Source organism: Sinohyriopsis cumingii, chromosome 6 (assembly GCF_028554795.1).
Source record: "Sinohyriopsis cumingii isolate HCF-2022 chromosome 6, ASM2855479v2, whole genome shotgun sequence".
In the NCBI taxonomy this organism is placed as follows: domain Eukaryota; kingdom Metazoa; phylum Mollusca; class Bivalvia; order Unionida; family Unionidae; genus Sinohyriopsis; species Sinohyriopsis cumingii.
Window position 1 is genome coordinate 57184896 of NC_142966.1, and position 24855 is coordinate 57209750.

General features: G+C 38.0%; 1 protein-coding gene across 3 annotated transcripts in view; it reads right to left on the bottom strand.

The window, feature by feature from the left end:
- The window catches only part of LOC149797012 (uncharacterized), a 49606-nt gene that overhangs the window by 12000 nt on the left and 12751 nt on the right, over positions 1-24855 (bottom strand). The gene's annotated exons all lie outside the window — the stretch shown is intronic.

The following is a 24855-nucleotide window of genomic DNA, read 5'->3' on the forward strand; positions in this document are numbered from 1 at the left end:
CAAAATTGATAAACCATTTTATCTCAGTGCGGATAACTTTTTAGTATTGCTTGGTATAGTCAAGTGCTTTACAGCAGATCATGACATGGTACTGTTTACTCGCATAATGCAATAATATCACGGCTGAAGCACACTCAACATCACATGCAGAATTACATTTAAGGCCCATGGCTAAACATTTATACCTTCAAATAAATTTTCTAAACATGTGGTACACAGCGATAGTTCATCTGGAATTGTCTTGCTTATTCTAATTTTTAAAACAATTACATCAACCTGAGCCGAAATTCGCAAAAACAAATCTGACTTGAGATTTTGTGCTCGTTAGATGCCAATACTGTACTGCATGAGAAATAAAACTAAATGCAGTTCTTATAAACAACCTGGAATGGAAATACAGAACATACTCACATGATAAATCCTTGTACAGTTTATGGCAGAGCATAAAATGAACAACAGAAGGAAATAAGTACCATATGCAGATGCAGAAACATAAATAAGTCATTTAATATTAAAGTACTACCAATCTTAAAAGACCACCCCTTCTGCCAAAACACCACAGCCTGTCAAGACAATTGGTCTCTCATGACAGGTCTAACACTATATAAACAATAAATCCATGCATTCCCAATCCAGTCTGTCAAGTCAGGTGGTCTCTCATATGAGTGATCTTTCAGTGCAAATTTCACCCTTAAATATTGAGAGACCCCAGTGTCAGATATTTTCAGGAGGAAGGTCTTCACTGTCCAAGGTTCCAATGTGATAACCCTATCTACACCTTGCCATATCAAGCAGATATTTCTGGGCATTGGGTCTGTGAATTTCATTAGATGTGGCAGCAAACCACCGCATCCAATCAAATTAAGTTGTTCAAATTTGAGACAAGGGGAGCACATAACTTACAATTTTCCACTGCCTGTCCATATTTGCACAAATACGTTTCAGCAGATGCACTAAGGTGAACATATGACGATTTCTGACTGGCAGATTCGACTATGAGTGCAGGATATAAAAAGAGTAAGATCAATAAAGCAACAAAGAATACAGACCTTCAAAAAAATCTATAGAATAAATTCTTCCGGAAACAAGCAAATAACTTAATATAAGAAAAAAGATAAAGACTTAATTTATGACTGCTATCAGACAATGAAATTCCACAAGCAAATTTAAGGCAGTATCATTCTTGCAACAGTGAAAGCAGAGTAAGCTCTTCCATTATGATGTTGGCACTGTGTAGGCTTTCACAATATATAAATACAAACCTCTGAACTATGTGCCAAATACCCTGTAGATGGAATGGTGAATTGCAAACAGGATTTTGACTGACTAACAAAACTGATAACCAGACTCAACTTTTTCCATCATTTGTTAAGCTTCTCAGTAAAGAACAATCTTGCTTTCCACCAGCAGACTCTATTCAGCAACTGTGATTATAAAGGATTAAATAAAGGTCTGGTTTGACTATATATAGTTTTATGACATATTAGAAAAAAACTTTAAAGTGTTCGATTTTCAAATGTTCTCTCACTCAAAGGTTCATATGGGATTTATGCAAAAGTGCATAAAACAAATGATAGTTACCATTGCAGCATCATGTAGTGATACACATCTCTGCAACTCTAAATACGAATAAGATCTGCTCACTGAGGATCTGTTCCAATGACTGAACCCATGGAGGATTTAAGTGTGTTTGAATGGCCTGCACTATAACCTTTTATGACGGAAGCCAAACATGACTTTTTCCCAAAGAAGAAAATGTGCTATTGTAGAAAGATAGGAGCAGCTATGATTAACGTGTTTTCTTGTGCACAAGCTACAAAAGTTTCTCTACTTGGCATCAAAGACCTTGGAATCAGACTCCATAACTGGGCTAAGTTCTACCCCCTTCTGAGGGTATGACTTTGCTTGTGCCTTGGATAATACTTCCCCTCCTCCAATTGTCGGAGTGATTGGGTTGGTAATAAGGAACTGTATGGTAATGTTTTGCAAATAAACAAATATGAATATTAGACCTTGATGCAGCAAAACATCACCGGAATTTTTTCTTTAAGTGAACATTTTTTTCTACGTCTTGACAGAGATGTCATCCAGAGAAGAATGACAATGTGCTATTGCACATGGGTCTATGATGTACAGTCCAACTGCATCAATATACGTTTTTATACGTTCTAGAACCAGAGGATAGTGCATCTAGCACAGATTAGAATTTTGCCAACAGAAAGGATAAGTTAGACAATAGCAACAGATATCATATTACTGACAATGAATATGGCAATACTTTGTGCATCCTTCAATTCAAACCAGAATTTATTTCACACCTGAATATTTTTTGTGCATTTAACCCTCAACAGTTATTATTATTTTAACTCCTCTAAAAGTGCACAATAAAAGTGGCTTTAAATCATTTCAGTGCAATTGCACACATGAAAGAAAGTTCAAGAAAAAGCCTAGATTCTTTTTGATAAAACTATTCCACAATAAAATTCTACCGTGATGCAAATCCAATCGGAAAACCATCTATCCAATTTGGTCAGATGCAAAATAACCTCATGCCTTGTAAGTGTGCCATAAAAGATACCTCTGTAATACCTCTTGCCATGTAAGTCTGCCAGAAAAGATAACTCTGTAATACCTACTGCTGAGGTAAAACTTCCACTATGGAAGGTAACCTTGCTTCTTCAAACATTTTACATCAATTTTATGTAAGTAAATGTGCCAATAAGTATAAAGGGATCTTTCGGGTTTTAGATGCAAGTGATGTCTGTATGTGAAGTACCAAGAATGATGGCATCACAGGAAGGATTATTCGTGTCAGTAGTACATATAAAGACTACTACTGTATTATGTATTGTGACACAACACTACCCTGCTCTAGATCCCGGATCACACTGTATGTGAAGATGTAATGTACAGTAAAACCTACCTTAAGAGATCTTTGGGTGAACACCTGACATTTAGAACCACAATCAATTTTATTATATAAATGCACTGATGCTAGTCAGGACCTGCTGAATGTGACCAGCAACCGTGATTTTCAAGCAAATTATATTTCAACAATGCTATGAATAGCTGAACTGCAGAAATAAGATGATTCATTCCATGATTGGGAACTATAGGATGTATGCTTACTTCTAAAAAATTGTGCAGATGAATCATAATCCTGCTTTCATTTCTTCATTAAATTTCTCATTTCTTCAGAAAATTCTCCCTTTTGCACCCATAATTTCAGCTCTAGAATTAACCCCAAATTAGATCTTTATTTAATCTCTGTAACCACAATTGAGCCTGCCTGTGGAGTGCAATCTGTTCCAAATCAAGATGCATGCAAAAATGATTAAAAAGTTGAGTCTTGTCACCAGGTCATCAGATTTGCTGTATCAATAATGCTGTTATTAAAACCTGCACGTTAAGCTAAACATGTCATGTTGCCATCTCTTTCACCTCAGTGCACCTTTTAAACTTTTTTATTTATTCAGCTGATACATTGGTGACTTAAGATTTTTGCTTTCAGCTGTAAATCTATTTAAGGTGTAAATGTTATTATCATAACTAACTTTACCTTAGGAAGTGTTACCCAACAGTTACCTTTGCAATTCTATATAATGTACCATTATGCAAACAGACTACATGTGAACTTCAGAGAAAAATTAAAATACTTGTGACTGATGTAATTCTGGTATTATATAAATTGTTTTATATGAATGCAGGATCAGTGTTTTAGGTTTTACAAAAAAGTAGCTAACTGGCACCCTTCATTTAAAAAAAAAAGTGAGTCAATGGTATAATTATAACAGTCTACCTCATAATAAAAAGTTCTATTCTGCATGTTACATGTATTTGCATGAAAAACCAAGCAAACAACAACTGTAACCTTAAAATTATCCTCTCTGATGCCTTGACCATATTCCAGACTAAAATAATGATTTTCTTTTTTGTTCTGCAAATGTGGAATACACTTCTTTTTGGAAGTTTCACTTTCTGTGTGAATTGAATCTTGGTTTTACGAGCATGTTCACTGGAATCATCATTTCTGCTTTCCATTTAGTGGATGACCATGGAATTTATTGACCAGTGGTCTGTGATCTGACCAAGATATGCAGTCTTGAATAAATTTAATTTGTAGAAACCATTATTCTTTTATCAGACTTCGGTCAGTGTAATGTAGTCTGGAACAAAAGTTATCATGTGAAAACCAATTTTCTTCAGCCAGTCCAAACAAACTTGACATCTGACCTTATGACCCCAAAATAAATAGTTTTCTTCCTTACCCAACAGGTCTTCCAAAACCTTGGGTGAAGGTACATAGTTAATAATTGAAATTTTGTGCAGAAACCATTATGTCAAAACCAGGTCTGTGGAAAGCAAACAAATTTTGCAACAACCACTCCGGTGGCCTAGTGGTTAGAGCATCTGCCTTGGATGCAGAAGGTCATGGGTTCAATCCCTGGCAGAGTGATACCAAAGACTTACAAAAAGGGTACTAAAAGTTGCCTCGCTTGGCGCTCAGCATTAAGATGTTAGTGTTAGGACTGGTAGGCCTAGTGTCAGGATAATGTGACTGGGTGGGACATCATGCTACATGCCTGCGGCATGATGCCCCAGTGCTAGACATCACTATAAACTGCCACATTGCAGACAAGTAGCGATATGACTAAAAAATTGATAAAGCTACGTTACAAATCCAAATCACATCACATCAAATTTTGCAACAGCAGCAGTGGTAATTCCTTCAACATCAAAGATCTGTTATTGTCTTGGTTCAAATTTTCATTTGCACATAATCCTAAACCCTATGATAGATTCTCTCTATATGTGGCATTATACATTATTAAGTTTGGACAATTCTTTCTATGACATGCTTCCTTGCCCTTTTGACCACAGGATCAAGGCCAAGTTGTGAAAATTTGCATCAAGGTTTCGGTTCTTGATTTTAATTCTTCAAATTTCCTAAACCCTTCAGTGGATTCCCACCATGTTTGGCATTAATCATTATGATACTAAGACAATTAATTTGATGACAGACCCGTCTGCCACTATGGACTTGGGATAAAAGATTTGATTCAGGTTCTGATTCAAGTTTTTATATTTACTTACATTTCCTTTGCCCATTTATGCACTTCATTATATACTGGATGAACCACTAAGAAATTAATCCAATTCATTTGGTGACATGCATGCCTGCCAATTTCACCTTGGAATCAAGGTCATAGATTTTTTTTAAATGGTTTTGGTTACAGTTGTCATTTGCTTGTGTTTCATAAACCCCTTGATGGATTTTCTTCATACTTGGGATGAATCACTACAAACCTATGACAATTCAATCTGCAACATGTTTGCTCACCTCTTTGAGATTGGGGTCAAGGTCTAAGAAAATTTGTGCAAAGGTCTGTCTTAAACAAAATAATTTCTACCTTGACAGACTTTGTTAATACAATGCATGAATGATCATGAAGCTAAAACAATACAACTGCAACATATTCACATTCTCCCCTCTTGACCCAATTCCTACACAAATGTTTTTCCCATGACCTCATGAAGAAAAATTTCTGACTTTCCATGATTAGTTTGTTTTTATTCTGCAAAACACACTTTTCTTCTTTCAGTGAATATAACCTTGAACTCTGATTTCAAAAATAGACTTTTCTTGCCCAAATGTCACTGTCACTTATCTACAAACATTTGTTAAGCAGCATGGTTAATTGAATTTTGTGTGTACAAACCATTTTTTTCAATCATCATGACCGACCTGTAATTTCAGAACCTAAAATCAATAGGCATCTTTGCTGCCATAAACGTATGCCATCCAAAAATGTTTGGTTCAGGTATTATATAACAAGATCTATCGGTGTTGTGTGGAAACAATTTGTCTTCTTTCATAACCTTGGTCTTTGAAACCTAAAATCAACAGGGTTGTTCCTTATGCCAAGTGCAAGCAGTCCACAAAGTTTGGTAACTGCACATGATAGAGGACTGGAGTTCTGTGCTGAAACTGTTTTAATCAGTGACCCTGACCTTTGGTCTTTTAACCCAGAAACTGATAGGGTTCTTCCTTACCGAAATGTAAGTGATCCACAAAGTTTGGTAACTGTACATTGTTGACAATTTGACTTACTATGGAAAAACAAAATTGAGAATAGAGTGATGGCCAATATCAAACATTAAGGTGAGTATATATAAAAAAAATGTAGACTTGAATTAGCAAGCTGAGAGTATAGTCCAAGTTGTTGAAGGTCTTGTACGAAAGGACTGGTACCATAAACTGTACAAGGGCAGTACACTGTAGCTTAAAAGAGTGTATAAGCCACCTGATGATAAATCTACCTGACTGGAAGCAAATACAAATATTAATGATGTTGTTGTTGTTGTATGGTTTAATGCCATTTTTCAGCACGCGATAGGCTATACATGGCAGCCAGCATTAATGGTGGAGGAAGAAACTGGGAAAACCCCGGAAAGAACCACTGACCCATGAGAAGCCACTGGCAAGCTTTCTCACATACCCACATTGGCCGAATCTGAGACTCGAACCCACGCAGACAGAGGTGAGATGGCAGTGATCCATAACGGAAAGCGCTTTAGACCACTCGGCCACTCGGGGCCCCCAAATATTAATGAATGAACTGACCGGAAGAAGCAAACTATATACACCTCTCCCTCGATAACATGTGCACAACAGGGTCCACAAATGTAGACCGCACTATAAACGAGGCACGAGTTACCAAGGGACCTTTGAAAATTGAAAATAAATTGCTTTAACGTCAAGAAAACCCAGGGGAGGGGGGGGGGGTGCAGGGTGGCATTAGGGAACTGGGCTGCTTATTGACTGAATCCTCATTTTACAATCATGTAGATAATAACTTTTAATAACATGTTTTTTTCTAATGAAGTTATTCGTTGTTCTGTTCAAAAAACATTTATTTTCAAAATGTCCAACATATGAAATATTGTTCCAACTGGTTTCAACAACCATCATGTGTAAATGAAAAATCTGTGTATTACATCACTGCTTTTTGTTTTCTTGATGAGTCTGGTTCCAATAGTGGTGTTTAATATTATCCTGCCAAATCTGGAGTCTAAAGAGCAGTGAACTAGACTAACTGTTGACACACCGCCAAACAAGATTCCTTTTTTTCAAAAACATGCGACATTTATTTTGTGAGACAATCGTCTAAGTCAAAACTTAATTTTTGTATTGTTCAATTAGTACAATATTGGTTGTGATTTTATTGGAAGTAATAATGAAACTTTTTATCATCCTTGAGGATATCTCTAAGTAACAGTTCAAGAATTCTTTAAAACTCGCTTGCCAAAAATGGTCTCTATCTGTGAAATCAAGATCTTTATTTTATGTTGTTGTTGTTGTTGTAGAGTTTAACGCCATTTTCAGCACGCGATAGGCTATACATGGCGGCCAGTATTAATGGTGGAGGAAGAAACCGGGAAATCCCCGGAAAGAACCACCGACCCTCAAGAAGCTACTGGCAAGCTTTCTCACATATCCACATTGGCCGAATCCGAGACTCGAACCCACACAGACAGAGGTGAGATGGCAGTGATCCGTAACGGAGAGCGCTTTAGACCACTCGGCCACTCGGGGCCCCCTTTATTTTATGAAGTAATCATTTTGCTTGGCTACCTTGTTATCTTTGATCACAGTTACGAAAGAGTCGGTTAATTTAAGGTAGTTTATGTTACATACACAATAACATTTATAAATGTTTGATTGATCAAATGAAGTGAGTTCACCCGACATACGACCAGGGCCACTAGATTTTAAGTTTGTAGGATTTTTGTGCCTTTTAACTTTTTTTAAATTCCACCTCTTTTACTTGATTCAAAAGACATAATTAGCATGATAATACAAAGGAGACCAGCTTTTAATTCAGTGCAACAATACAACAAATACTTCTGGAAGTCAGTTATCAAAACACAGTCAGCACTTAATTAGGTTCTCAGAGAAACACTCACGGACATAGCTCTTACGGTAGATCGACACATTTTACATTCAATTATAAGAGGACACATTGCATTTATGATGATTACACTTAAAAAGAACTGCATTTATGATGATTACATTTAAAAAGAACTAAAAGATAGAACTAGTTAGGGCTGTCAAAAATCACGAAAAACCAACCCGGGTACCCGTTGCAAAATTTAACGGGTACCCGTTAGCACATGAATGACATGTACAACCGTAGACCAACTAATTGTTATCCCCATTTCTTTAATATTTTGTATGGCTATAGAGGCTAACCGTGTAATGCACTACTTGGTCTGATGCGTCCGCACCGATGTAGCTGCGAATGATCTGACCACACGCTATTAATTAATAAATTTATTTAGAATGACCTTTGTACACAGATGGTAGGTATAATCCAACTTTTAATGATCACTGTGATCAGCCGCGTTAAATCCTTTAGAACACTCACCTTTTTTTAAAGTATAAGTCCTTGTTAGAACAGACCACGTTTATTCATCGGCTTTTGACCGTAGATTTGAATTACCCACGCATGCGTGTAAAGCAGCTTTACCACATGTCAAGAGTAATGCATTAAAACCGTCTTTGTGTGTGTGTGTGTGTGTGTGTGTGAGTGAGAGAGAGAAGACCACAAACTGTATTCACTACACAATAATAATAATTCAAACTAGATAATATAATGTTTGTAAATGTTTTTATTTTTATGAGAAAAACTCAGAAAGAATTTAGCAAATCTCAATAATGCCAGTCTGTCATAGTCAACAAGTACATGATCATTGTTCGCAACACATTTTCCAGTTTCTGTTAAAAAAAACTAACATATCGACCGTATCTGGTGACAGCGATGCACGTTTCTTGTTTATAACGTGTCCAGCCGTTGAAAATGCACTTTCTGATGGAACCGACGTCGCAGGAATACAGAGATACTTTCGTGCAAGGGCAGCCAGCCTGGGATAACGTGGTGTATTGTCTCTCCAATACTGAAGAATGTCACCATTAACATTAAGTGGCGTCTCCGACAGATATGTTGACAATTCATCTACTGATGAAGCGTTGTCATCTGCGGCACACAGAGAAGCGAGATCATCAAATATATTATTTTCTGCGACATTTTCCAGTTTCTGTCTCTTCGATTCTGGTTCATCCGTTTTGTCAGTGATGGCATTATTAGTTTGCGACACAGTTAGTGGATCCAGGATTACTACTGCCATCAACTCCAGTCTGACAGCAGCGTACGTCTCCTGTCGTGGTGCTTCTTTAAAAAACTTTAAATGTTTATAACGTGGATCGACAACTGCAGCCTTAGCTGCATTGAGCACGCTGTATCCAGTAGGATAATAGCGGGTTTGAAGTTCATTTGTGATTGCTTTCCTACATTCTTTAATTGCAGCTGCGTCATCTGGTTTTAAATCGGAAATGTTTTTCATTATTATGTACAAGTGCACATACACAGACGAGATAGATGGGTACTTTTGTCCAGATGACATGACAGTAACTTGCTTAAAAGGCTTTAGTATTGGTATGAGAGCTTCAGCCAATGACCAGTTTTCGTCCGTCATTTCATATGTAGAAGCGATGCTGCGGACTGTTACCTGTGGGTCAGACAGAACTGCACCAATCGCCCACCGTAATTTGACGAGGCGTTCCAACATATCCAGAGTAGAATTCCACCTTGTAGAACAATCTATTATAACTTCTGAAACCATTGTGGTGTCATTATTTTGAAGAGCTTTCTGTTTTTCACGCAAAGCCTGAGCTGCAACTGTACTGTGTTTGAAATGTGCGGATAATCTCCTGGATGCACCAAGCATTCTGGCTATGGATTTCACTTTTAAACCAGCGCTAATTGCCAATTGCAACGTATGCGCAAAGCAAAGTTGATCTGGCCAGTCATCCAGCAAGTTCATGGCTGCATTCATATTAGATCCGTTGTCATGGACTGTAGCAGCTATTTTATTTATTGGAATGTTCCACTCATTGGCACAATCACTCAGACGAACACTGATATTTTGCCCAGTGTGTCTTTCCGGAGTCTCTCTTGTCTGCAAAATTGCCGATTCTAGTTCCCACACAGGATTTATCCAATGAGCAGTCACACACATATATGCAATGTTCTGCAAAGATGTCCACAAATCAGTCGTAAACGCTACATATAAAGTCTTTTCCAATTTCACCAACAGTTTTTGAACGCCTTCATCATATAGTTCCTTTATTAAAGCAGTTGTCGTTGTTCTAGATTTAATGTCGTAATCTGGCTCGAGAAAATTAATTAGGCTTTTAAAACCTTCTCCATCCACAATACTTATTGGCCGCCCATCTTGTGCAATAAAGGCCGCAATTCTGCGATCAATTTGTAAGGTCCTGGCTTTTGATAAGTTTGGTTTTCTGACCAAGAATGAAGCAATGCTCAGAGTACTATTTGCGCTCTCATTCTTATCAACGTCGATGCGATGTGTTCCAACGAGATGTTTCCGCAAAGTACTTGTGTTTCCACCTTTTGCAGAAAGCACCAGTTCACACAACTTGCAACGAGCATTATTATCATTTAGTCGTTCAGCATGCACCCACACTTTAGAACCTTTGCCCATTACTCTTTCTTAAAAATTTATTTAAATACAAAAATAATATTACTAAGAGTCGCTATAATAACTGTTTTGTTCGACACATGAAGCTCTTCTAAAATGGCAATAACAAATAGGGCTATTATGCCCCAGTTATACCACGTGACCACGCAGTCGCAGAAGTGATATTATTTTGGAATTATAATTCTTAAGATAGTTATGATAAAAACGTAGTAGTATCGAAAGTAGAAATATCGGTATATGTATGATGGCTAACTTTCAAAATTAGCAGAGCTAGTCAACTAGAAAAACAACGAGCTGCTCAAAGATTACTTTGAGGCATTACGAAGATTTCAAGGTGTCTAGGTGATAATTGTTCATAATATAAATTGTGGGATTTCTTCGACATGTGTGTTTGGAAATCAAAGGTATCCATCTGGATTTCATTAAAAGAGCATGCAATGTACCGATCATTTAGCACCCACAATCAATAGTTATCGTCTACAAAGAGGTTTATTACCTGTAGAACAATGCTATGTTTTAACCTTGGTATATAATGCCTCAGGGATAACGGTTTGTCCTGTTGCACAATGCCAATGAATTTTATTAATCCAAACAGACTCTCTGATGTATTGTTTATTTATATTAAGCAGGGATCTGGTTTCTAATTAAAGCCATAGCTGTCACACCTGTTTGAAGTGGTTGGCGAGTGTGGCGATTTTTTTTTACGGGTACCCGCGGTTACGTTTCAATACCCGGGTTTTTCAATACGGTCGGGTACCCGGGTACCCGTTGACAGCCCTAGAACTAGTACACAAATTTCAACTGATAAATAAATGATTAAATGTGCATTTATTTATTAAAGTACTGCCTCCACTTGGCGTAAGTGACATTTTCATTGATCAAAATTTCCTTACATATCATTAATTGCAGTGTACCAGGAATGTTGTTTGGAAAGAAAATGTAAAAAATTGTATGACCTATTTTTAAATTTGATATATCATAGTGCTGATTAAAATTTCCAGGTCCTATTTACTGTTTTCAATGATAAAACAAGCGATACATGAAAGTTTCATTTGCCAATTTTCTTCAAGTTCAACAAATAGGGATCAATTTTTGGGGTATTTTCTGGTTAAAAAATTGGGATCCACGCCTAACCCTGCATTATAAGTGGGTTCGCAAGTTATCGAGTGAGTGGTGTATGTTGAGTGTGATACACACTCACCTGGATTACATATTACCAGCTCATGTTACCTTGCTAGCAACACTCCAGTCTACATCAACAAGAGTTAAGCCCTCTTTGCTGGCCAAGGGCTGATGATCCAATTGGCATTGGAAGCTAGCTGATACTGTATGATTCCACTTTCTGGCTTGTTTTAACTAAAAGTAAGTCAATCTGATTGACTGCCTGTTATCTTTACCTAGTAAGTTAGCTTGCAATAATCAGTGATGCCACAGTACACACGACATTCTGCATATCAATTTATGCAATGCAGATTGTTCACATGCAAGGTTTTCTTCCTTGTCACAACATGCGGCCAACACAGAACTCAGCATATGAAACACCTAACAAAGTGTAACAAGTTCTCATATTGGCAAATTTAATTTGTTTCCTAAGGGCACAAATTCTTTCATCATAAGAATGCACCTGTTTAAACCACTGTTGCAATTAGCTAATATGCCAAGGGTCAATCTGGAACAATGTAGACTGATTTTACCCTTTACTAGTGAGGGCAGATTTTAGCATGGTCTGTACACAATTTTGCTGGAAACATTCAAAACATGGCACGAAAAATTTTTTTGGTCAAAAACAAAAAAGAGGGTAATTTGTTGTTTATCTTTTTTTTTCTTCACAAGACAATATGTATGCTCCATGTATTTCAGAGGAAGGAATCTGGCAATAGCAACAGGTAAGTGTCATTTCATTCGAATTAATCTACCGTTCCAATTCTTCATTTTATTATCAGCAATAAGTAATCACTTGCTATTGTGTAGCTGAATTTGCCATTATGGTGAGAGAGAGTGATGATCCAACAACTGGTGAAGGAAAATAAAGGAAAAGTCACCCTTACTTTTAAATGCTGACAACTACCAGATGGTATCCACATGAACACTTTTGTGCTACAACTATCAGCACAAAAGAAATTATCCTTTTGTTTTGGTGAGCGAATGGGTAAAGGAAGTAGAAGTTCACAAAAGATTGCCAAAATGGAGCTTTCATCACATCCTTCAGAAATGAATGAGTTAGACTCATTAATTAGCAATGGCATGAACTTCATAGACTTAATCTTCATGAATGAAAGGCCCCTCTCAGTAAGGAATTGACAAGCCCTCTTCATAGTTAATGCAACCTACCTTGATATGGCAAAAGCCACAATATCAGCTCAGCCCATGAGGGGGAGGAAAAAGTCACTTCTTTTCTTCTCCCTTCAACAGCTGCCAAAAAAGGCCATACACCCTTGGCATAAAAGTTTATCCTGATCATCCTCTGCAAAGAAAAGTCTGAGACAGAGGGTCTCAAAAAGAAATGGGGCTGGAGTTCTTTTTTGTGCTAAAAAATGTGCTTTGGAAAAGAGAAACTGACTACTTTTCAATGAACCAAAGGCAGCATGATTCTATAAATAGGACATGGAGTTCACTCCTTTATCTTGCAAATCCTAAGGAGCAAGAAAACAGTCTTCAGGGTAAGGTTCTTAAAAGAATTTTCACCCACAGGTTCTTAAGGATTTTAGCTAGAGACCACAAGGCAAGAGAGATTCCATATTGGTATTAGTGAACAAGACTGGTTTTTTGCAGCTTGAAATACCTGATAAAGTCAGCTTTCTGAGAGCTCACACCACTGGTCATGCATTTAAAAAAAAAAAATCTTAGTGTTGGATAGTACTTCTCTATAGCCCCTGATAGTGGAAACTGAATATTGTCTACCTGCAAAAATTACGAGAAGACAATCAACCACTGCAATCAGAGAGGGACAGCTAGGATTAACACCACCTGCAAAAGATTCTCCACTTGGTTTTGTACACCGCGTAAAGTGAACGATGCACTTGGAAATTTTGCTAGAAAGTCTGTCCTGATGGAGAGAAAATTTGAAACGAGCCAAGCATGCAGGTGGAGAATCTGTGGGCTGTTGTGTAGGAGTGCAGTCCTGTGCTATGATAAAAAGTCCGTACTCAGAGATAATGTCATGGCTGGCTTATCAGCAGGTCAAGAAAGTCATTAACCATATCACTTAGACCAAAGAGAAGTGATTACAATAAGCTGAGCATTGGAGGTCCTAACTTCCTGAAGTACTAGTGGAATCATCCTGATGGATGGGAAGGTACAAGTGAAGAGATAAACCTACTTCAAACTGAATGCATCCACTGTACATACTCTCTAGTTTGTGACTGTAGAAATGTAAAAGGGGAGAGAGTTCTTCAGTTTTGTTTCAAGGGAATCTGCTATGGACTGGTGTAGAGACCATTTCGTGTGAACTATTCTGCACAACCTGGACAGAATGTCGGCAAAAATATTCTTTTTATCGGTTTGAATTTATAGAGTAAATCACTCTGAATTTCCCAGCAAAGGAGGTTCCAAACCACCATGCAGAGTGAAAGGCAGGTGTACCTACATCCTTGCTGCTTGAGGTACATTACCAAAGACGTGTCATCACTGACCATCACACAGTGACTTATTCTGCTGACACACACACCTGAAGGGCTCAGAACACTACCCTCATTTCCAAATTGCAAATTCTTGCCAGGACCAAAAACCCTTAAGAATCTGACATAATGTTAGGATGGAATAAGCTCATATTTCTTTTGGCTGGGTCAATGACTTAGCCTAGTTACAACGGACCAAGAGCAAGACAGATAAGTTTAAGGGACTCTAGTCAGCTATTTTGAATCAACCAAGCATGAAAATACTTTAAACTAGGAATCTCCAGTGACCTATAGTAGATGCCAACTACTACCATGACCCAAGTAAAAGCCCCAGATGTGGAGGCTAGGTCAAATGGCAGAAGGTGAAATTGGAAGGCCTTCCCATCCAAGCAAAACCATAGGTACTTCCTCTGAGGAAATATAGGGATGTGAAAGTACGAATCTTAAAGACCAATGAAGATCACCCTGAGGCTGTATAGTCTCTGTTTTGAAGGTTCATCATACAGAAACTTGATCGAGGAAAGTTTGATGATTAGTGAGAAGTTTTCCCCTATTTTTGCTACCATGAAAACCCTGGAGTAAAAGGCCTGAGACTGGCCATTTAGCATCCTTCTGGAAAAGGGAGTGTACCTCTCCCTTTAACTGCAACAGACTCAACAGGAAGCACTGTAGGCCAAATTGGCAAGGATAGGAATAACTAAATACCAACCCAAGCTAAAAAAATAATAAAATAAATGTTATGGGAGGGGGACAGGAATGACAAATACAAGGTTATGAGAAAACATACGAGAAAAACTCGACAGGGAGGGAGAGAGAGAGAGAGTTAATTCTAAACAGGAATAATACTTGACATGAGTGTAATTTCACATGGTAAAAACAATATACATAATGAAAATGCTAATTTGTAATGTACAACTCAAAGCGAAGGCAATTTTCTTTGTTGAGGAATTTACAACAATGGAAAAAAAAAACTAAATAAATGAAGTCATGTGCACATGGGCCAGGGTTGTTGGAACTTTCCAGAAAGACAGTCACATGGGTATTTTCCATTTGGAAAAGAGTAAGCTATGTAAAAGCAACAGGTTATGTATTACTGATAATAAACTGTCAGTGACACCAAAGCTTTATATCATGCAGCAAAAACAGTCTTCCTATCACACTAACTGCCTAATTATTGCATCAATAATCGATTTTAACATGTATATCACACTAACGGCCTAACTATTGCATCAATAATCGATTTTAACATGTATATCACACTAACGGCCTAATTATTGCATCAATAATCAATTTTAACATGTATATCACACAATTATTTGGTCATTAGTGTCAGGCCTATAATAAGGTGCAGGTGAAATCTATCTGGTGCACCAAACTTTTATGCCACAAATCACAAATACACCAATGCAAAAAGTTTTATTCTGAATTCTATGATGAGACATAAACCCAGCTGAGACACCTACATTGATAATTCTATAATTAAAAGACTACTTAATTCATATCATCTAAATCCAGGTAATTACAAATAGCAATTCACAAGCTGGAACTGTTTTAACTTGGTACATTAAGTGTTGTTATTTAGGCCTGTTAATGGTAAATTTTTTGCCAGAACTGCACTAGCAGTGAAAACTGATGCACAGTTGTGTCTACCTCTGGAGTGGACAGATGAAAATTCTAATTTATGGATTGTGGTTTTGTGGGGTTTAATGCCTTTTTTCAACACAAGATAGGATGTATATGGTGGCCAGTATATCTGGTGACTTAAGAACCTGGCAAGAATCATGGATATATATATATATATATATATATATATATATATATATATATATATATATATATATATATATATATATATATGACAGTTACTGGCAAGCTTTCCCTTGTACCCACATTGGTCAGGCAGTGACTCCAATATGTGCAGACCGAAATGATTATGTGCAAGTCATCTATAAGATCAGGACCTTAAATCAATTAGGGCCCTGTGGAATTTGTAATTCTCAGATACATCATAATAGTTGTTAAAGACCCAAGATGTGTTTTGTTATATAAAAAGAAATCCGTACAATACAAGTTTTTAAATGGTTTGACCGCACATTAATCTGTTGCTAGCCAAGAGAACTAGTTTATTTTAAAATCTAGCACCTGTAGTTATTACCAAAAACAAAAGAATGATGACATGATCTACCGATTATGTTTATAGCATCTGAATCATATCTCCCAGTTATTAAATGTACAATTAGTTGCCCTTTTAGAAAAAAAAGAGCATTCATATGCATTATGCAAATTTATGATATGCCTTTCAATTCAGTAGTGTGAAAAGCTCAACATAAAAAATATGGTTTGCTGCAAAAATTTCTAGAACTACCAGACTCTAGGAATTGCAGACCCAAGTAGAGTTGCTACCTGAAAAGCTCTCAAAATACCGAACACATGTGAACCCTTAAAAATTAATATTTTACAACACCACATTTTACAATTACAACATTACCATTTACAATACAGAACAGTCTCTTAAAATACATAACAGGTGGCAATCATATTCTTAAGTAAATATACTAGCCTTAAGCAAGTGGGTAACTATTAATTTCATGCCCTGATTTTGTATGGCCAGTAACATGCACCCACTTTCAATAATAATAATAATAATAATAATAATAATAATAATAAATATAATAATGATGATAATAATAATAACAATAATCACCAAACAAAATCAATATCTTATGTCCAGACCATACATGTACCTTGATAGTGAAATGGAAGCCACAAAGTCTCTCGAGTTTTTAAAACATGCATAAAATCAACAAACAACAAGGCCATAACTGCAGCCAAATTCAAATCATTATAGCTTCCATTGCCACTAACCTCATTAAAAATAAAGCTGAAGACGTAGATTACTATGGCCTCCATCTCCATGTTGACTTCTCCCCGTGAGAGTTCGCATAGGTTGCACTGATATGGCCAGAACGGCATTGTATGAATTGACTATATTGTTATTGTATGCTGATTCCTCCATACAACACTCCGTCATAGACTCTGCAGCAAATGGAATTATATAGTTTCATACTGATAAGTAGCAAGATTTTCAACTGAAACTTTTTGAAACAGTAAGACAATTTTCAATGCATAAGTCTTCTTTGTTTAATTCCAATAAATAGGCTGACTGTTTCTTTGAACGACACATAAAAAAATGCGACAAAGTTACAAGGACATAAAAATGGAAATATAGCAAATAAATTAAAGAACTATTTTATGTAAAATGGTCATTGAGGTATAACATTCTGGCTTACCACAATCATATGAGACATATGATATTGTTTAATACAGCTTTTTGATATGTGACAAAATAATAGAAATGGTATGTGATGTACATCATCAAAGATGAATATCTACCTTTGTTTTTCTCTTATCTGATGAATTGTTTTAAAACTTAGCATTCCAAATGCAATGTAAATGTAGCATACCTGATGTTTTAATACTCTGCAAAGTCCATCAAATTCTCCAATGTACAACTATGGCGATTTGTAACGTTGTAAGAGTTTAACGTTTTTTCTGAGTTTATCGTGGTATAAACTGTCAGATGCCGACTCACACAGCTTACATAACGCTCTTTGGGCGTTATTTGGTGTACGAGTCGGCAACTGACAGTTTATACCAAGATGAACCCAGAAAAAACGTTGAACTCTTAAGTGTGAAGCTTTTATCTGATTTGGTTCCTTATAACACAGCAACAAAAGTATGTTATTTAGCACAGTGGCAATTGGAGTAAAGTGCCTTGCTCTAGAACCTATCATGAGAGCCAACCAAGGCTGATCCAATAATAGTATTCAATGCCAGACCCATTCAGTCACTAGACCAGCATGCTATCCATGCTATTCTACATACCTGAGCCCTTATGAAGTGCCTACAGAGAAAACTTCACTAAACTTTATTTGCAGAAACCATTATTTCCTTTTCAGAATTACCATAATGGTGACCTATGACATTTGGACCTTAGAATGTTATCTATTACCCAAGTGCAAGCCAATAAAATAATTTGGTCTGAATGTTTGCTTTAAAACAATACTTACTCTGCCAAACTTCATTTTTCTTTAGTTAAGATTCTGAGCTTTGATCCTAAAATCAAATCTCTGAGATAAAAACTTGAGGAGGACAGCATGCAAGAAAACAGCTATTTCTTCAGATTGAAACACTGAAGTTGAATGCCTGTAGAGATTGCTCTTCATCGTGTGTGTGTGTGATTTGGATCTTTAATGTAGCTTTAAAAAAATTTCAGTCACATTGCTAAGATGTCTGCAGTCTGGCAGTTTATAGTGATGTCTAGCACTAGGGCATCATGCCGAAGACATGTAGCATGATGTCCCACCCAGTCACACTATCCCGACACCAGGCCAACCAGTCCTAAAACTAACCTCTAACTGCTGAGCACCTAGCACTCTATGTCTTAAGTGCAAGCTATCGGCAAACTGTTGTGAAGGTATATGGTCTAGAACTGAAGTTATCATGCAGAAACCATTATTCTTCTTCCAGAAAGTGACCTTGGCCCCTGAAAATGGGCTTCTTTCTTACCCAACATGCAAGCCATTCACAAGCTTTAGCGACAGTACATGGCTGAGGAGTTACACTTAAATCCAGAAACCATATAGTCACAATGACCTTTTAACTTTCTACAATCAATTTTATAATCGATAGTTATTCATTATCCCAAGTGCAAGTAAATAACACATTTTTGTCCAGGCCTGTGATGTAAATCAAATGTTACTGTGCAAAAACCATGATCATGACTGGTGACTTTTTTAAGCCACAAAATCAGTAAGCTTCTTCCTTCATCCAAGTGAAAGCCATACAAAAATTTGGCCCAAGTCTATGATGTTGACTTTGATGCAAGACCTTAAGATTCTTCCTTGTCCCAATATGCAGGTTATCAACAAAGTTGATGTGTGTCTTGAGATTGTCTTTGTACCTCTTGTAAGGGTGGCCTTGGTTTTGGTTGCCCTGGGCTAGCTTGCCAAAGAACAGCTGCTTTGGGATTCTGTTTTGATCCATGCGGATGACATGGCCAGTCCAATGAAGCTGGGCCCGAATTAGTTTGGTTTTGATTTTTGTGTTGGCTCTATCAAGGACTTCCTGGTTGGTGATTTCGGTCCTGCCACTTGATCCGCATGATGGATCTCAGGAAGCAGTGGTGGAATTGTTCCAACTGACATATGTCTTTGGTAGACAGTCCACGTTTGACAGCCATATAAGAGAGACATGAGGACAACTGCATTGTACATTTTCATCTTTGTTGACAGGCATATGTCTCTGTGCTGCAAGACCTTGGTTCGGAGTCGTCCGTTTGCTTGACTGGCTTTTTGGATCCTCGCAGTGATCTCTTTGTCCATGGAGCCATCACTGGACATTGTGCTGCCAAGGTATTTGAAACTGTCCACATTCTTCAGCAGCGTGTCACCAATGGTGGTGCAGGGTTGTGATGGGATGGTGTTTGGGGCAGGCTGGAAGAGGACTTCTGTCTTTCCTAGGCTAATTGTGAGTCCAAACAGGTTGGAGGCTTCTCTTCATGGGCCATGAGGGCACAATCATCTGCAAAGAGTCCTTCAGTGATGAGTCTTTCTAGCATCTTGGATTTTGCAGCTAGGCAATGGAGATCAAACACTGATCTATCCAGGCGATATCTAATGTAGATACCAAGGTCAAGGATGGCATGGAGCAGTACCTGTGTTGAAAAGTACTGGAACAATTACACATCCCTGTTGTACACTGTTAGATATGGTGAATTTCTCAAAGGGTTCACTGTCTGAGAATCTCTCCAGTCATGTCATTGTGGAAGAGCCGGATGACGTTGGTAAACTTCTGAGGACACCCAGGTTTCTTGAGTACTACCCACAGTGCGTATCTGTTGACTGTATCGAAAGCCCTTGTCAGGTCTACAAAGACGGCATACAGATTCATGTTTTGTTCAAGGCACTTCTCTTGGACCACACTGAGACTCAGGGAGGTTATCTTCTGACCCTGCTGCAATAAGCCTGTTAAGAATGATGCGAGCAAGTATTTTGCCAGCTAGATACTGTATGTAAAAAAATACAAAGAATTGTAGTTGCCTAGTCATGCAAGTGCTTAGCATTATTACTTGCTCAAAATATTTTCTTACTTAGCCATCTATAAAAACAAACGAAAAAGCTGATGATGTTAATGACCCAATTTGATTAGGAGGTTGTTTTCCAGAATTTATTCTGCGACCCTTCTAACACCAGTTGTAAGTAATTACAAACTGAAACCAGTCTGTATGTTACATCTTGAGCACATAAGCAAGTCTGCCACATTTTCTGGGCACATCCTCCAAATCTTGACCCTAGTGCACCTCTTGAGCATGCTTCTTTTGACCATTACTTTCAATGCAAATAATTATTTTGACCCTCTGACAGCATGTCCTCCTGAATTGAGGGATGGGGGCACTGTCTCCCTTGCCCATGGGATCATAAGTGTAACAATGAGTCTGCTCGTCTCTGGTAAGCATTTATTAGTCCCGAAGAGTGGGAGTGTAGCACTTCTGTAAGTTCAGTCAAAACAAATGGAAAAGATTTTTTTTTAATAAAAATTATGTTTCTCAGAGAATACTTACCTGATTACATTAACACTGGGAAAAATAGGCCTTCTACCGCCTGAATCCAGCCCTACTAAGGAAGCTTAATCTTCTAGGTCAGTATCATACAGATAAAGGTCAATAACTCTTGCTCATTACCACATAATGGTGTGGCCAGTTTTAATCTGAGCTAACTACGAATGAAGATGCTCGCATAGCATGGTGGATGGGAGGTTCTTTAAGAAATGCGATTGGGTATGTATTTTCAGAGAAACAAATTTACTAGAATGCTTTCTCCTGAATACATTTCCAATGACAGTAACATTAGAGAGAAATTAGTAGGAGGCAGTAAGGCTGAGAATCCTACCTATACCTTGGGTCTCCTTCAAGGGAAGAAAGATTAGATAACCTCCTCTCATACATAAAGCAACACAACCAGTGGTCGCGTGAATCATGACCACTGTATCAGCAACACAACCAGTGGTCACGTGAATCATGACCACTCTATCAGCAACACAACCAGTGGTCGCGTGAATCATGACCACGCTATCAGCAACATAACCCATGGTCACGTGAATCATGACCACTCTATCAGCAACATAACCCATGGTCATGTGAATCATGACCACTCTATCAGCAACACAATTAGTGGTCGCATGAATCATGACCACTCTATCAGGTTAAGATGACGATTACTTAAATCTTTTTACTGTTAAAATTTACTGGCGAATTCAGTGAAGCTAATGGGCTGTGTTGGTTTAATTGGGCCTGGTGGTTGTATGGGCTGTGTTGGTTTAATTGGGCCTGATGGTTGTATGGGCTGTGTTGGTTTAATTGGGCCTGATGGTTGTATGGGCTGTGTTGGTTTAATTAGGCCTGGTGGTTGTATGGGCTGTGTTGGTTTAATTGGGCCTGATGGTTGTATGGGCTGCAGCAAAAGAAACCACCAGATTCAGGTTTTGTCTGCAGAGCTATAAATCCCCGAGATAAAAACTTGAGAAGGATGACTGCATGCAAGCCAACAGCTTTTATGTCTTTGAATCAAAACATTGAATTTGAATGCAAGACTTGCAGAGATTGCTCTAAATACATGAGGCAACTCTGATTTTGTTTTAGACATCACAATATGATGAGCATAACCCACTTAAGTCACAAAGACAGGGCTTGAGAGGTGATATCTTGCTGTTCACAGGGAAAAAATAGTGGTTTGTGGTAGCCAAGACTTGTCTCTGTGGTCAGGATCTTGCTCTCCACTCATTTATAGTCAAGAGGACGCATATGATGACTCTCAAACTGACCCACTGATGGAAACCGGTTCTTGGCTGCATGTCACGAGGATCACCAACTGTCCAAACTGAAATTAAGATTGTTCAGGTCAACTTAAAGGCATGTACCTTACTCATTTTTTTTATACAACAACAGCTTCAGCAAGGTCTGGGCTAATGATTCATGATATGACCCAGTACAGATCAAATTTTGGTATGAGAAATTATGGCCTATTAAAATCAAAACTGACTAGTATTTCTGACTGATCTTTAACATGACTGATATCATCATCTAACAAGGTGCCTGAGTGTGTCAGATATCCCGTAGCAATTCATATCAACTGGTGCCATCTTTTTCTCAATGTTGAGCCAGAGAAGGAAAAAACCCAGTTGAGGGATCAAGGCACTCAAAGGCACAATGTTACTGACTTGACACCCATCCCTAAAAATATACCACTTTCCCTCATAAACCTTCAGAGTGGAGAACCTGTTGAGATTCTCTCCACAACTAAGTCTAAATTCTTTCCCTGCAAGGCTGTCCTGTTAAGAGCCGGGTGAGAAAGAGATGTCGACAACAGTGGTTGTTTGTGAAGATTTGCTAACTTGAGTAGATTGTTGAACCAGGACTTATCCAGTCTGAAACAGCTATCAGAATTATCTTTCAATTCTTTGACCACACAACTAACTGAGGAAAGCGCATATGTCATTTCCGATATTTACCTTGTGGTTGAGTTGACTGAAAAATGGTGCAACTGAACCAGCAAAGTCATTTGTAATGCGCACATCTAAAGGAAGCCTGGCAGATCCACTGCCACGGTGAATAATATGAAGAGCTGCTTCATTGGAAGTGGACACTACAAGTTCGACAAACCAAATGGTGTGGACATGAGGGAGGCGCACAAAACTGAGATCGGTTATAAACTCCATACCCTGGTGGACAAATCACTTGGATGGGTGAAGGATATCTCCTAATTTGTGAGAATACTGAGATGATTCAAATGGCATATGTGAGTGTTCCTGCCCTTGAGGAGAATAGAAATCACATTTTGTAGAATATCATCTTGATCTGCTGCCTTTGCCATAGAGGAAGTCGATTGGAACAGGGTGACGATGCAATCCATAATTTCGATAAGGACATAAGGGCTGAAATTAAGACTAAATGAAAAGCCTTGAAATAAGTAAACTGTGATATGGTAAGCAAACAGGAGAATTTTTCGCAAAACAGAGTGAACAGGGACTTGAAAGTAAGCATCTTTGAGATCGAGACTAATAGCATACTGGTCTCTTTGGATGGAGAGTCATAAAGAACTCACATTTTGAACTTCATTAGAAAAATGAATTCATTGAAGCTACTCAAGTCCATCACTGACCTCAACTTATTTGCCCTTTTGATAAGGAACAGCCATGAACAGAAGCCAGGAGATTGTGAATTTTTTACAATCTCCACTGCCCATTTGTTAACGAGCAACTGAATTGCAGAAAAAGTATTATTCTTCTCTTGATCTGACAGCACATCTGTTAAAAAGGAAGAGGAGAGGGTTGGACAAATGAAATCCAATGCTCTTCCTAAATGATTTGGATCATACATTTGTTTAGTATAAACTGGTTTATCCAATGCGAATAGGATTACACCAGTCCAGTGCCTGACAGACTGTCTGTGCTTGGTGGGGTGTTAAGTCAATGGTGGGACATAGGAAGCTTGGGGTGGGAAAACTTGTTTTCATATTTACCCTGTACGGGTGTAACCTACACTGGTTCAGCTGTTGTCTGCTGCCTTAAGGTTGATATCTGAACAGAAAGTAGGATATAAAGATTGCTTTTACTTGGCTAGCCTAATGTTCCTCCATTCTGGCAGGGATGGCTGGATATTGATGGATTGGCAAATTGGTGTGGTAGTTTTGAGCTGTGTCTGAACTTCTTCAATTCTGACCCACTTCCCACAATTGCGTGATGTGTGTGTGATTTAGAATTTTAATGTAGCTTTAACAATTTTTCAGTCATATCTCTACGATGTCTGCAGTGTGACAGTTTATAGTGATGTCTATCACTGGGGCATCATGCCGCAGACATGTAGCATGATGTCCCACCCAGTCACATTATCTTGACACCAGGCCGACCAGTCCTTACACTAACCTCTTAATGCTGAATGCCAAGCGAGGCAGTTGTTAGTACTATTTTTATAAGTCTTTGGTATGACTTGGCCGGGATTCGAACCTGTGACCTCTCCTGCAGCTGAGGCGGACGCTCTAACCACTAGGCTAACAGAGCTGTGCCCCCACCACCACCACAATTGCAAGCCAAATGGAGTCATTCTTAAAATCAGAGCATGATGCAGCTTTAGCAATGTGGTGTACAAAAATGACGTGATGTATCAAGTCAAGAAGCATTTAATACATTCACCATTCAATGACTGATCTGTTAATGACTCTAGCAATTTGTGCCACTGACTCCCAGTCATTATGGTTGACTGCTTTATCAGCCACTTGGAAAATTGCCAAAGAGGTTAATTCAATATGAAAGGCATGGTGACAATATTCTGAACCAACTTTGATGTGGTGAGAAACATGTTTTTATCCATTTTATAAAAATGTTGGGCTGACATGCTAACTGACACTAAATTTTCATGATCTGGGTTCAGTATGGTAGGTACTGGAATGTGTCTTGTACTAGTATGATGAAAATGTACTTGGTTCTCAGAAACGGAAGCAGATATATCCTAACAGCCTATCGATCATTTCTTTTATTTTTGTTAACTTAAGGATGGCGACTCTGCTTCATTATTGAATTATGCTTGGTGATAAGGGGAGTACAGCACTGCAAAACCAGC